Below are 12290 nucleotides of genomic sequence, written 5' to 3'. Positions count from 1 at the left end.
GTTTATGGTAGCCCCCTATTGGTTATTTTGATATGCCAAATGGTTGGTTTATATGATAAGCCCATTGGTTCAGCTTGTTCCTTGATTTTGCTGATTGGCTATCTGTTTCTTTTTAAGTAAACCACTGGTTAATGGATGAGGATCTGAAGAAGGTTTTTTTACAGAAAGTGCTTATCCACCGTGAACCTTGTTTTATGCTACTTGGATTTTTATCTGTTGTATTAAAGAATTTGGCTTTTAACGTGATGTGTTTGTCTCACACCAGCCTTGGTGGTATGTCTCATCTTTTTTCCTGAGTCAGTATATTAGTAACTGGAGAGAAGAGCATGAGTAGGTGGTATAGGGGGACTTTTTCTCCTATGTGAACAAATGTTTTGCATTCTACTGCCACTGTTCCCATTTTTTTCATTAGAACTTTGTTCCCTGTTATCCCCCAACAATCAGACCATTCACTCCCCTGCAGGATGACAGCTGATCATGGCAGGCTATCATCCAGGCAGCTGTCATAGGTTGTATTATTTTGGCTGTAAACCCTCTCATCATGGCTCACTTCTGCATTCGCTAGCATGAGGGCCTGCTACACCTTCCACTGTGAGCATGCATTTTCCTGCAGATGTGCTATGAAGGCTACCACAAGAGCATAGCTTGGCAGAGACAAGTACAAATCTCTGGCAGACATACTACATGCCATGTACCTGTGTCTCTAGTAGGCAGTAATCACTGGCATTGCAATGGACCAGACCACCTCTGTCTCCAGAATGAGTGAGATGGTGTTATTCACTCACTGCCACCTTTCCTCACCTGGCTCCTCCAGCAATCAAACCACTAATCAATCTCGTGTCATTTGAGCTGTAGTCAAGGCTTCATCTGGCAGTTAGTGCTGAAGATTAAGGCTAGGAGCTGTTAACACACTGCATCCTATAGTCCACAGTTTGATTCTTATAGCCTCCATTTGACTACTGTGTGACTCTGAGCAAATCACTTAACCAGACAGTGCTTTAGAGAAATTGGGCTAGGCTCCTCAGTAGTATGCTGGACCACATGCCTAGTAACTACTTATAGACCTATTTCTCTCTGCACCATGGAACTGGGTACTGCAATGTTTTTTGTTTGCTCCAGTGCAGAATCAAAAATCCTGCCATTCACTCTCACATCAGGGAACACGTAATGGACATTCATGATGAGAACCTTATATGTGGACACCTTTTTGGTACTATAAGCACATTTTCACTAAGAGCACCTGGTAGCTTTCACAAGACAATTCTGATTATACCATACAGTCCCATTTTTTTAAGTATGTGTGCATTTTATCATTCTGTTTTAGGGATTCATACAGTTGTCCTCTGAAGAACAGAAAAAGCCACCAGTCCCTCTCCGCAGGTGACAGTAACTGTGCCACTAGTACCTGCCTCTAACTAGAAAATGAGAGGGAGAGAGGGACATTAAATGTTACAACAAACCTTGCTAAAGATTCTTTATTTATTTTACATTTATTGACCAAGGTAGTACACTGATCACAACTGAAAGTTTTCAGGTAAATTGTTCACAATGTTATTTAGTTGCATAAAATCCTGTGCAACTCTTCTTTTCTCGTCAAGGCTGTTTTTTTATTGAATTCACACACAGTAACTAAATCTGGAGAAAAAAGTTAATTATTCTGTTTTTTAATATCCCTTTTGACACACACAACTTTAATACTGACATGCAGTATCACCAAACCTAATAGTATGGGTGGCTACAAATTTTTGGTTTAAGGTAATAACAGACCTTGAAACAAATTATGCCAAGCTGAGTAGATTTATGAATTACACTTTCCACATCATAATAATTAGCAAAAATGTGGGTAAAAGGTATGTTGAAATGTTTCAAAATCTATACTACATGAGAATGAATACAATCCACCACAAAGCAATCCTACACCTCCCAGTTCATAATATGATTGAATGTAACATCCACGGGAATGATGGTGGGTTCCTTTCACGTTGTCGAACTTTTAAAAGTTCGAACGTCATATGGTCGACACCATATGATCGAACTTTTAAAAGTTCTAACGTTTTAACGGAGATCCCCTAACAGTGCGGCAATGGAAGTTTTCCATTATCTGCACTGTAGTGCAATCTCAGAGCTGGTATATTTAAAGAGTGGGGGGGGCACAGCTCCCATGTGGGGGGGTGCAGGGGGGCTTGCCCCCCTACTTAAGCTTTCAGGTAGTTTTTTTCTGTTTTTTTTTTTTTTTAATTTTTGAACTTTTAAGAGTTTGAACATATGGTCTCGATCATATGGTGTGCGAACTTTTAAAAGTTCAGTTATCTGATACAGACCCAATGATGGCTTAAACATAAGATTATATTATAGATAATGTGAAATAGAATGTACTAGCCATCAGGTATGACAGCTTAAAAGTAACATTTTATTATAGATGATGTTAAATAACTAAAACGTGTGTGTGTGTGTGAGTGTGTGTGTGTGTGTGTGTGTGTGTGTGTGTGTGTGTGTGTGTGTGTGTGTGTGTGTGTGTGTGTGTGTGTGTGTGTGCGTGTGTGCGTGTGTGTGTCTGTGGGGCAAGGCCGGGCAAACAAAAGGGCTGATGTATCTGCAGCTCCAGACCCACATCTCTGAAATAGGCCTTCTGCTTCTACTCACAGTGTAGTCTGAACTCCTGTGCATTTTTTTTCATCAGATAAATAGGCCTTTTTAAAATGTACAGCTCTAGACCCATGAGGCCAATAATCGAGTGTCTGTGTGTGTGTGTGTGTGTGTGTGTGTGTGTGTGTGTGTGTGTGTGTGTGTGTGTGTGTGTGTGTGTCTTTGAGGTAAATCCTAGCTGCACAGTCCATGATTTACACATATAAGTTGCACAGTCTGCTTGTTAGCAACGTAATATGCTCTGGAGAATAAAAGACTGCTTGGATATTTGACTTAAGTAAAATTAGATACAGTCATAAATCATTCCACAGTGTAATGTCAAGCATTACTCTCTTATACGAAGATAAACCATTTTACCCACAGATCAGCTTTAGTAGCTCAGATCTCCTTTTCCTGGGTTGCCTCCAACCCATCCCTATCCTAGCTAGCAGGAGTAATTCCAATCCTGGAAAACAAGCTGGAAAGGAAAAAGGGGTTATCGAGAAAGTTATAGATGGTTAGACCACTGCAGGATATAAAAAGAGGATAGATAAAACAAAAAGAAAAATTAGATGCTATGTTTCATAACCTTCATTAATTTACTGCAGAATATTCAGTAACACAGCTAACTTCAACTTCTAGCAATATTTCTTCTGACATTATAAACCTGCCCTGCTGTGGATCTTGCACAATTTTGTTACAACAACATGAGGGCACCCAGACCAAGATGACATTTTGTTGTTAGGCAGCATGCTTTGAACAGCCTTGGGTACTGAATTATGGTGATTAAGATAATAGCAGATGTGGTCTTAGTACTTGAAACTTCAAAAGCTGTACGCTGGATTTTAATGGTATTCTGTGATTATATTTTCCACTGAAAGTTTTTGGTTTAAATAACATCTCACAAATTGCATAGATGTGTTTTTCACATTACAAATCATCATCAGATAAATGAACATCTGATTTAAAGTTGAAAACTTAATGTAAACTCTGTTCCTTGGGATTTATTTGCTATTTTGATGGCCTGCAGGGAGAATACTTTGTTTTCAAGGGCAATTTATCATAAATACAGGAAGTTACTGAGTTTCTGGAAGCAGTATTGCAAGTTAAGACAGCTCTTTTCAGAAGTATATGTGTTTAACTTCAGATATATTTAGAATCACTTTCTACATATAAGAAAACTCTGGAAAATCAGAACTGTTTTTTTTATTCGTCTGCCACACATCACCCTCCTAAACATCTGAAATGCAACTTTTCTAGTAGTATATTCCAAGGAATACATGACATTGTGAAAATGATTTTAAAAGGGAGGTGAGCTTAAGGTTTAGAAGTATAGGAAAGACAAGAGTAGTTTCTTACATTTGCTTCTGTAAAAATCTGATCCTCACAGGAACACAAGTTTGATAATGGATATGAACCATGTAGCCACCAGCTGAATTCTGCCTATTCTTGTTTCTTTTAGATTGGCTGCAGAGTACAATTAATATTCATTAGTTCTGCTGTTCAGAGGGCGGCCACAGTGGTGCAGCAGTTAGTGTTGCTGCCTCACAGCAAGAGGTTCTCCGGTTCGATTCTCGGATGGGGTACCTTCTGTGTGGAGTCTGCATGTCCTCCATGTGGTTGCATGGGTTTCCTCCGGGTGCTCTGGTTTCCTTCCACATCCCAAAGACATGCAGTAGGTGAATTGGACACTCTAAATTGACCCTAAGTGTGAGTGTGTGCCTTCTGTGGAAGGTTGGGCGCCAGGCTGGCAACTTGACACTGTAAAAAACTCCACTGCCAATCATGAGCGGACAGATGATCTGCTGTGGTGACCCCTAACCGGGAAAAGCCAAAAGAAGAAGAAGTACTGCTCTTCAGAAGGAGTATCTTATGTTCATCTCAGACATTGTTAAAAAGAACTCTCACCATTATAACTCCACAAACCTACACAGGAACTCTCGCCAATGCATCTACCGTAGCTTCTACGAAAAATTAACAAAAACAAATATATACTTACGTGCATTCCCCCCAAGTTATCAGTCTTCAGATTGTATTTGTCATGTTTTATAGGTTCATAGGTGTTTACTAGGCTAAAGACCACAAAGGCCTTTTTAAGCTTAGTCATGCATCCCAAATCTCTGACAAGTTCTGATCCCCTTGATAAGTGTGAGCAGGGGTTTGGGAGAGGAAACATTTACATGTTACCTGTGTCCATTGAAGACATAGGTGTCAAACCAGAGATGAATTTCCAGTTTCTCATCCAGTTGTCCAAGTTACACTTGAATTAGGTTAGGGAGGAACTCTGCTTCACATGGATGGGGAGCCTGTTCCATAGATGCGGTAGTCTCTGGGATACATACCTATCTCTCCAGCAGGACCAATTTATATCACAGGCAAAGTTTAAGTCTTTAGAATGGGTAATTCTGGTACTGTTAGTTTTGTGGATATGCAGGTGGTCCATCAGAGTGGGGGTCTAACAATGCCCTGTATGCCAGGCATAGATCTCCCATCAAAAGCCTGTAGGAGACAGAATACAGGGATAGGGCCTTGAGGCAGTCTGTATAGGACATTGTACTTACACTCTGTATTCTTTTAGTGAGGAACCTCTGTGGATGTTCCAGTTGTTGGATACGCCTGGTTAGGTATATACCAAAGGGGACATTGTACTCAATGATAGGTCTGATGAATGCTGAGTACAGTGGAATAATTACTTCCTTGGACTTAGATGCCATACTTTTGTTTATAAGTTGTGCAATATAGAATGATTTGCTTACCACTGTAGAAACATGATGGTCAAAGACTAGATTACTATCTGTGTGTATCCATAAGTCCCTGACTACTGGGTTAACTCTAATGGGTGTGTTGTCAATATGATAGTTACCAGGGATGGATGACTTCCCAAAGGATACTATTATGCATTTCTTGGCATTTAGTTTTAGTCCATGGCTCTGACACCAGTTGTTTGTCTGTGTCAGCCCCTCCTATAAAATATTTGTGTCAGTATGAGATTCAATAACAGCTCCTAATTTGCAATCATCTGCAAATTTAGTCAGCCAGAGACCACTGACATTGGCCTTGACTTCTGAGAAGTAAATGCCAAAAAGGAACGGTCCAAGAACTGATCCCTGAGGGACTTGACTTGTGACTGGCCTCTTTGTAGAGGTGGACTCCCCAATTCTGGCTTCCTGGGACCTGTCTGTGAGCCAGTTAGCTATCCACCAGCTGACATACGGGTTTGTACCTAACCTCTTGAGTTTGTCAACAATGCCCAAGTGGGGTATTGTGTCAAATTCCTTGGCCAGGTCAAGGTAGGTAGTGTAAACAATTTTGCCCTCATCCATTGCTTTGCCGACCTTCATAAAGAGGTCCACCAGGTTGAGTAGGCATGATCTGCCCTTGACGAAACCAAACTGGGTTGGGTCCAGTGTCTGGAGGTTTACTATATCTTTATTGATCATCCCCATGATAATTCTTTCCATGGCTTTATATATACGACTAGGGAGACTTATGGGTCTGTAGATGGTCCACCTTTATGCAGAGGGATGACTGTTGCCTTTCTCCATTCATGAGGCACAAAACCTGTTTGGAGGTTACATTTAAACAGTAGTTCCAGAGGCCCTGATTGGTCATGTTTCATGCTATTTAGAATGCATCCTGGGATATTGTATGGGCCCACTGATGCAGTGTTCTTGGCCTTAGAGTGAGACAGCATTAAGGATCTTTCCCTAGTGATAGTAGGGGGAGTCATATTACTTAGTGGTAAATTGCTGTGGCTGTGGTATGTAGGGTCCTGTGTTCAAGACTTGCAAGGGTTGATTATTTAGATAGCCTAGTACCTACCTATGAACCTATAATCTAAGGGGGCGGCGAAAGCCAACACATTCTGTCTAGGCTTATAATTGCCTTCGGGCAGATAGCCTAGTAAGTACCTATGAATCTATGAACCTATGATGATATTTCCTGAGGGAAGGTTGAGGGGGAGAGAGGGGTAAAGTTGGAGCTGGGTTTATCAACCAGGAGGCTTGCTATGTCTTCTGGCTCAGTATAGGTGGCTCCATTCACAACGAGCTCTGCGCACAATTGTGTATTGCCTTTGAAGTTGCAGACATACTGTAGCTAAAGAATGCTTTGTGGTTGTCCTTGGCCTGGGAGGCCAAACCTACCTCAAATTTGACTTTGGTAGACTTTATTTGTCCTCTGAGTTGTTTGTTTAGTTTGATGAGGGTGCGTTTATCCTGCTGGGTGCTGCACATCCTAATTCTTGCCATGATTTTTCTTCCTCCTGTTATACAGCCTATTGATTTTGTGATTCCTCCAGAGTGGTTTGTTTTTTAAGTTAGTTTTGTACTTCTTCCTGGTGGCTACGGCTTCCTCTATGCAGCTATAACATGCTTGTACAGGGTTTCTGTAAACCGTTCTGCATAGGCAGCAGTGTTCTCAGGGTTTATGGGGGCTTGAAATTTTGCCAAGTTCTCACTTAATAGCAGGAGGTTAGCTTTAGAATAGTTCCTGAATATTCCAGGTTTAGCTGGGGGTCCAGATTTTATTTCTATTTCATAGGAAACCATTTTGTTGTCTGATCTTACCAAGGAAGTAATTAAAGTAGGGGGTGTTCAGCACTCTTCCATATTAGTGAGAATCAGATCCAGTATGGCTGCACCCCTGGTTGGCGTACTGACTATCTGGTCCAGGGAGTTTGTGTTTACAAAATCCAGGAATCTCTGTGCATGTACATATAGTGCCATTTAGGACTCCCAGTTAATAGTGGTTGAACAGTTGATGAATTTGAAATGTACTATGTACATCTTGAATATGCAGGGCTAAAAATAAATAAAATGTATATGTTACATTTTCAACAAAAATGTATTATATACATTTTTCTCTTTTCTTCGGGTGAGTCTGTCTTTATAACAGAGCTATCCATGTGGGGCTCATTGATAGCTGCATTGAAGATGTCCATGGTAGTTGCAGTGAAGTCATCTACCCTTGAAGCACTGTATAGGCTAGCCATCCATCCTGGGGTGTAGTTATGGGTCAACCATCCTGTTTGGTGAATTGTATTAGTCACCTGTCCCCCTTAAAATATAGGACTGATAATCAGTCATGCAGAATAAGATATCTGGTCATCCTTCTTTCCTGAGGTATGACAGTGGCCATCAGTCTTTTCTGGGTAATGTATTGTCCATCCATTCTTCTAGAAGTATAGTATTTGTCATCCACCATTCTGGCTGTGCATTACAGATAATATGTCTTGCTGGTGGCATGCCTATAGTCATCCACCACTCTGTCTACATCCACCTGGCTTTCAGTCGGCATCACACCTTTCATTAACCTGGCTCTTTGAATCTGGTATGTGTTGTCCTCTCCACATGTCATCCTTTACATTAGGTGCAGGGTCTCCAAGGTAATTCAACGAAATGCCATTTGTCAGTTATGTGGTATTACACCACACCAGTGCACATTTCTTCAGACTAGCTTCTCACTTAAGTACCTGAATTGCTTGTTTATCAGGATTCAATAAATTCAGGTGCGACCTTAAATTCTGACTTAGGAACAACACTGCTGGTGACACATTACTGTCTGTATGGGCTGCATTTCAATATGCAAAAAGAAGATTGTTTACCTTGTACTGCAATATTTTTATATCAGGGCTTATGGCTTTAATATATTTTTTGCATGTTTGAATGACTCTCTGTCAGACTCAGATCCAGCACTAGGTGACCTAGGCAGTTGCGTACGGCTGACTAGCCAGGGAGGGGGCACTCTGACCAGGGGGACTGCCACAAACTTACATTTCTTTAAGAATGCACAATGCATGCATTACATTTCTTTTTTAAGAACACATGCAGAGTGCATCTTTAGTAGAATCTATGCATGCATCTTTAGTACAGTCCATGCACTTTTAAACTGGAACAGAGAGGAGCATGCAATTTTTTGAAATGAGCAGCATGGAGCATGGAATTTTCAGATAAATGTTATACTGTAAGTTAGTAGGTTAGTGGAGAACTAAGAAATAAGAGAATGGGGGTATGAAATGTCCTAGTTAGTGGTGACAGGTTAGTTAATTTAACCAGGCTCAAACCCTATAGCTTAGTTACAGGAGACAAGATACTGAATCCTCTACACCCACTACCAGACTATGAGTTTTAGTGCATTTTCAAGGAGTTATGAGTTTCAGTACATTTTCAAGGAGCTCTGAGCTTCAGTACATTTTCAAGGAATTGTGAGCTTCAAGGAAAGAGAAGTTTACTGCTGTTCATGCTAAGTTTGTTTTCAATGTGCAACTATTTTGTTTGGCAAAAGGTTGTTACTGTTTGTGCTACAGAATTTAAAAGTAATGTTAGCAGGACAACAGGTATCATATTTGCTTTTGATGCAGAAGTCTGTGGGTTCTAATCCCACACCATGTAGACGGATTGCTATTACTGAGTTATACTTTAAGGTGGCATGGGTTGCTGCAGTCCTAGTGTATCCTCCTTTTGATGAGATGCCTTGCAACTATGCCATGTTGCAATATTAGCAGCTTACCAATTTTTTTTATGTAATATAGGCAATTTATTCTTCAAGGTCGCAGGCACTGAATTTGTTGATGAAACACTGAAGTATAAAGTTGCTTGCTAGTAGCAACCTCTTCATTTGGTAATATATCTCTTTAATGTAGAATTATTCAGATGACTTTTACTTCTGCAGAGATCATGCATATTGTCTGATATTGGTGGACTGTAATGACATAAGTTTGAGGGGCCTTTTATTGTTGAAATGGTCTGAAATGGGCAGTTTTGTCATTATTGGTTCATATGTTTTGTTTCATTGCTTACTGGAAAAAAATTTCAAAATTACATATTTAAAACACACTCTAACAAGCAGTGCTGTATTATATGAAGAATATAATTTAATACAATCAGGAAGGTGAATCAAAGAACACATGCGTGTGCACATGGTCGTAAAATGTGCAAGGGGCCTATGGTTTGAAAACAGCCCAAAGGTAAAATTAATGCGTAAATGTGGGTTTCAATACCGTTTTAATGAATGTGAGTTTCAAGGACAGAGAAGTTTACTGTTAATGGTAAGATTTATTTCATTGTGAGACTGTATTGTTTTGTTTAGCAAATGTCTTTCAGTGTTTGCTCTAGACAATTTGAAATTGAAGTTTTATATTAAATACAAATATCTGTAATCATTGTAGAAGTACAGAAGAAAACAGTATGCACATTGACAAATTTGAACAGTGTTTATGGTAACTGGGGAGAAAGAGCCAAGTAATAGGACACTGGAATTGCTGTGGAAGGGGCTGATGTGGGGGGCTAGAGGTCCATGATCCATTACCCTGCCTTGAGCCCCATTTGACCATGGTCTGGCTCTGCGCTCTGCTCTAACCCATTTGTGTATTGATGATGGGACGTAAGAATGACATGCTTTTGTTTTGTCAAGATTTTGATCTTTCCTAAGTAAACTGTGATCTATTATTACTATACATCTGTCTGACAAACCATCTTCAGAACTATCTATGTAATGTATATTTGTCAAAAAAATTGTTTTATCATGAATATCTCAAAAGTATCCTCTGGAGTTTTTCTCCTTTGGCCACCTCTGAAAATGGGCTTTGCCCAGTTGGACTGTCCCAGTAAATAAAGACAAATAAATCAATAAGTAATACATTTCTTGTGAATATACTGATCTTAATAACAAAGTAGTCTTTTCATCAGAGGTTGATTCATTGAAGATGATCTCTGGACACTTGAAGATGATCTCTGGACACTTGGAGCATGCATCTACAGCAGTTAGAAACACAGAGCTGTTTAGTGCTATAAAATCAAACTGGATGCAATGCTATGGCTCTGACAGCCACCCCCAATGATGCAAGATGTTTGTAAAGGAGAATTTGGGCTTTTTGGCATTTATATTTCTCTTGTATAAATCCATATTTGCTTGTCTGTAATGGGACAACATAAGAAATGTTGAGCACAACAGACTTGGCTTTCACATTTCACAAGTTCTTTTCATCTAGTCAGAGCAGTAGCTACATCATCTGGCAACTCAGGAAAAGCCAATAATGTCCGCTCTTTGATGACAAAATAGTCTCCCAAAGTTATAGACCAAAAAATATCTCTTCCAAACTAAAGTAGGTCATCACTATGACCAAAGAGCTGTTTGTATACCTACATATCAGCTCTTTGTTTTATTAGACCCTCCACACAAAGAGCCACTAAGTATCTGCAAAACAGTTCTTTGCTATACTGTCAAATAAATAGCTTTTGTAAACTGTAGCAAAAAACTATACCATCCACTTGTTATAGTTCCTAACAAACTCACATTGACTGAATGACAAAGGCATGAATAGTGGCTGCAGGCTGTCTATCTAATCAACCTAGTAAGTCAAGTACTGATCAGTAGCTCTTAAATTATACTAGTCACATCCCCATACACTTACAGCAGTTCCAACAGTAACCGAGTCCCATTTAACTAATTACACAAACCAGTTATCAATAATCTACACCTGATCACCCCCCTAACAACTTATGCCAAGGGCAGCTGCCCCTTCACTCCACCCTTTAGTACTCTGTGTGCAATGTTCAACACTCTAGTGCATAATTCACAAGGAATTACTACTCTGGCAACACACAATAGGATTCCTTGACACACAGACAGTTAATCTTCCTAACTCTGCAAAGTGTAGTAAGTTGCTGTCTTTCAGCCACCTTTTTACCACAAATGCTTACAGAGTGAACAGTAGAGAACTGTTCTTTATTTCCCTTCAGAAGTATTTATTTTATTGGTAATTGTTCAGCTATGGAAGTGTAATATATAGCTAATGGATAATTGGTATTAGGATTCTCTTGATTCATTCAGTTAAGTCTGATAGTCTAGCATTATTTCTATACAGCTTCATGTCTTTAAATTCAAAATGATATGTATGTGATTCTAGGCAAAGCTGTAGCAAGGTTGGTTGGTACCATGAATAATGTTCCCACCCCCCACCACCACCAGATGAGGGCAAAAAAAGTTTTCTCATAGATCACGGAGGATCAATAAAAAGGTATAGGTGTAATAGCTTCTTGCAGTAGTTCGCCTTTGGTCACATAAATAGGATTATAGAAGCATAGTTTACTAAGCTAGCAGCCCTAGAGCCTTTTTAAGCCAAGCCACTTATGTCCCAATCTTCCCATTTATCAATGCCCAAGGACTAGAACACCTTTGGTATATGCCTGTGCCTTAGGGAATCTACAAGTTGTCCCTGTCCATAAGGGACACAGGTGAATTTGTGATTTTTCATCAACTGGTCCAAATTGCATTTGAATAGGCTTAGTGAAGAGCTCTGCTTCACCTGAAAGGGGAGCCTGTTCCAGAGAATGGGTAATCTCTGAGACGCATACCTATCCCTCCAACATTTTTATGTCTCAGATGAGGTTTAAATCCTTCAATTGGGTAATTCTAGTGCTGTTTGTTTTGGGAATGTGTGGCAAGACCCATCATGGCTGGATCATAGAATGCCTTGTAGGTTATACATAGACTGCCACTCAGTAGTCTATAGGAGACCAAGTACAGGGACAGCACTTTGAGGTGGTCCACATATGACATGTTATTTACATCCTGTATTTTTTTAGTGAGGAACATCTGTGGCCATTTCAGCTGTTGCAAATGCCTGGTCAGGTGCATGCTGAAGGGTGCACTATACTGGATTA

General features: G+C 39.9%; 1 protein-coding gene across 4 annotated transcripts in view; it reads left to right on the top strand.

Annotated features, from left to right (window-relative positions):
• The window catches only part of SLC45A1 (solute carrier family 45 member 1), an 834426-nt gene that overhangs the window by 723847 nt on the left and 98289 nt on the right, over positions 1-12290 (top strand). The gene's annotated exons all lie outside the window — the stretch shown is intronic.

This window comes from Protopterus annectens, chromosome 2.part1 (assembly GCF_019279795.1).
Source record: "Protopterus annectens isolate FY-2018-M chromosome 2.part1, PAN1.0, whole genome shotgun sequence".
Taxonomy (NCBI): Eukaryota; Metazoa; Chordata; order Ceratodontiformes; family Protopteridae; genus Protopterus; species Protopterus annectens.
The sequence above is the reverse complement of the archived record's forward strand: the minus strand, read 5'-3'. Positions and strand labels throughout refer to the sequence as shown.